Below are 3,840 nucleotides of genomic sequence, written 5' to 3' on the forward strand. Positions count from 1 at the left end.
GTCTTTTGTCAGAGCAGCTACAGTTAAATTCTGTACGGAATTTAACGTAATAATGTTTTGCCTGTTGTAAGAAAATAAACACACATGGGCTCAACGTGGTTGTCCGTTCTCGGGCGAGTACAGTTCTTGATTCAAACACCTTTTTTTTAAAGTTTGTGTTTGTTTTTTCGGGGGGAAAGGTAATCAGGTTTATGTATTTATTTTTAACGGAGGTGCTGGGGATTGAACCCAGGACGTCGTGCACACTAAGCACACGCTCTACTGCTGAGCCATACTCTCCCCACCTTAAACACTTTTAAATAAAGAGGACTTCAACCACATCTGAGGGGGCGACCTGGTTTTGATGGAAGGGATAAGTGAAGGAAAAGGGGCATTCCTTATCAATTGGAGTGTCAGATGCTTTCCTCTGTGCCCCCTCATCTAACCCTCCACCCTTTGCCATGGATGCTATGAGCCCATTTTACAGAGGGGAATAGTGAGGACTCAGAAAGGCTAACTCGCCCACAGTCGAGTGGCTATATGAGCCCATGCTTCTCCAGTTTCAAACGATGCAGGGGAAGTCAGCCACCTCGTTAAACTTTTTGTTGTTGTCGGGGGAGAGGTTATTAGGTTCATTTATTTCATTTATTTATTTTTAATGGCAGTACTGGGAATTGAACGCAGGACCTGGTGCCTGCTAAACATGCGCTCTACCACTGAGCTATTCCCCACCCCCAAGAACCCCTAATTTGAAAGAAGCCTCTTTCCCTTGTCTTCTGGTTTGAAATTTGAGACAGAATGAACATCTTGGGGAGGAAGAGTGTTCTGAGCAGCAAAGGCCCTGACAAAGTTGTTGGAAATGTTAAGTCCGCGTGCACATCCCTTGGAGGCAAACCAAGTAAGGTTTTATTTCCCAATCAATTGCCTTTGATCATTCACCACTAGGCAAAATCCAAACAGCAGAGAAGTCACGTGGTGTGTTCGTGACAATCAGGACGACATAGCCCAAGACTCTAGTGCGCGGCCAGACGTCCCCCGAGTTCTCCACACAGACTCCGCAGTCTGGAGTCTGAAAGCACACGAGCTGCCCTCTGCCCCAAGTGCATTACTGACAATTCGCTCCTGAAATAATAACCAGCTGTTTGGTTGATGACACGCCCTCGAGGGCATCTGTCCTGCTTTACAGTTCATCTTATCTCGATTTTGTCTAAGTGTCAACATCAAGGTTCAGAGAGAGAAGGCTCCGGGTAGAACGGACAAGGACGCCTGAGAATCAGAAAGCGGCGCTCGGGGACTGAAAACAGGCACATTCGTCGTTGCAAAGGAGAGTCAGTCTTCCTGACTTGACCAAAGGGAGCTTTTTCATTGGTGTCACTTGCATGGCTTTCTGGGGACCCGTGGAGAATGGGGGTGCTCATCTGTGCGATGCTGATCACGGTCACGAACAGCTGGGCTCTTCCGACCGGGGGTCTCTTTCTCATTAGGCACCTTAGAACGACCTCAGGGCATGAGGCCTGAGCAGTGGAGCTGTGTAAAATGCACTCGCGAACTGCTGAGATGGGAGCAAGAGAGAAAGAAAGGGAACGGACTTCAAGGCAAATGATGCTTGGAGTCAGGGATTAACTTTAAAAGGTTTGGACGCAGCTCCTGGAAGCCCCCCTTCCTACGTCCTAACAGCTATTGAATAAAGTGACCCGGATGTTTGGATGTGGGTTAAAAACATGTTAAAATGTCTGGAGGACACTTTCACTAGTAGAATGTGACCGACCTGCCTTCCGCACGCAACAGCAGCGGAGAGGCATCAGAGGCAGTCAGCCACTTCCTTCTGCGCTTTTATTTCCTCGTAGACTGGCCCGCCCCGGACGCCTCTCTCAGAAGGACCCAAGGGAAGTCCCTGCTGGACTTGCTTCTCAGCTCCACTCACGGGGCTCTTGCCTTGATGCAGACGCATGAGAAGAGATTAAAATAAAAAGATACAGCTTGGCTAATGGTTAGTTTGACTTCAAGTCATAAGTTTTTTCCACGGTGCTGTGTCCCAGACCAGCCGTCCTATTTGTTTTTTTCAATAGTGACTCATTAATCAGTCAATCAATCCATGATATTCTTTGTCAATGGTCTCTCAACTCTATTGACTGGACACTCATTAATTAAAATAACTTTACGTATAGACCACCCAGAATGTGTACTTTAAAATGTATATACAGGGTATATGTGTGTCTGTGCACTTGTATGTGAATATGAAACATTGTATTATATTACTATATAATATTCTTAGAAATGGTATTCTCAATAGGCCAAAGCTGGAAACAACCTAAATAAATGTTCACTGACAGTAGAATGAGCGACTAAATGTAAATAAATATTTTTATGTATAAATATAAAGTGAATGAATAGCCATAAAAGGGACTAACAAGGCTTTTAAAATGCGCCAACTCAGATAAATGCAACAACTTGGAAAACACGCCACAAAAATGAAGTTGAAAGGAAAAAGCCAGAGAGGAATGTACACTTTCTGATTCCATCTTGCAGGATGTTTGGGGTTAAGCAGAACTCCTTGAGGGCAATAAAAATCAGGAGACTGTTTTTTGAATAGGGAGCAGGAGGTGGCTGTGCCCTGGGGGAGGACAGAGCGGGGTGCAGGGTGCTGGCAGTGCTCTGTCCCCTCATCTGGGCAGCAGTTACAGCTGCACTGTTGACTTTGTGAAAATTCATCAAGCTGCTGGGGACAAGCGATGCATTTTTCTCTATGTGCGTAATATTTCCATAAACAGTTGGTTTTCCTTGTTTTAAAAATTGATGGAAGCTGGGGAGGTTATAGCTCAGTGGCTTAGCATGCAAATAACCAACTAAATAAATAAACCTAATTACCTCCTCCCAGCCCACAAAAAAACAAAGGCAAAAAAGAAATTGATGGAGACCTCATTCGATAAATTAACTTGATAAAGCCCTTTCAGAAATACCTTAGGCTACTCTGGGATATTCAGCAACTAAGATAATCACCTTCCTCCCAAAATGTGATCAAAGATCCGTCAGGAATTCTCAGAAACTAGAGTCAGTGATGCTGAAAGTCTCCCTGACGTGGGAAACTGACTTTTAAAATGATCCACAGCCTTAAAGATGAAGGCGTAGGAAGCCTTCTGGGCATGAGGGCAAATGCGGAGAGAGAAGTCTGAACAGGTCAGCATCGCAGGAGGACAATTCACTGGTTTGGTACCAGAAAAATCATCTTTATCTCCAGTTCACACCGTGCTCAGCTCCGTTACGGAAAGACCTTTGGAGAGAGACATTCAAGACATCAACCGTGTCTTTCTGGATCCTTAAAGAATTTTCTCAGTGAGTCCCAGAGGGCTACTCGCCTTCGGTTCCAAGCACCACACCCCGCATCACGTGTTCTATAACTGTGGACAACCTCCCGTCAGCACTTAAAGCTCAAAATCCACACGCGCACACAAAGAAAACACATTTATTATATCAAAGCCTTTCCTGTAGTCATTTCCTGGGACCCATTTGCTCTGCGAAACTGCAAACCAATTTCCTTGGGAAGCTATTTGAGATGATTCATCCCCATTTTCAATCCATTTTTCCCATTTCTTATGGAGCCCTTTCGCTTTCCGGTACTGAAGGCCTGGTTTCCTCGGCACTCCCCCCTCTCGCTCTTCCTCTTCCCTTGGCTGTACCTTCTTTTCAGGCTTTCTGACGGGGGCCCCACTGCCTGAAGTCGTTGATGAATCATTTGTTCTTTTCACGTCCTCCCCCGAAAAAGCCACGCCACACATTTCCAGGTAACGGGCCTCCTTTGCACAGCCCTCGTGCCTGTGCCGATCTGAAGAGACCACCCCTCCCCATTTCTGAAGTTCAAGC

This window comes from Camelus ferus, chromosome 35, assembly GCF_009834535.1.
Source record: "Camelus ferus isolate YT-003-E chromosome 35, BCGSAC_Cfer_1.0, whole genome shotgun sequence".
Classification (NCBI taxonomy): domain Eukaryota; kingdom Metazoa; phylum Chordata; class Mammalia; order Artiodactyla; family Camelidae; genus Camelus; species Camelus ferus.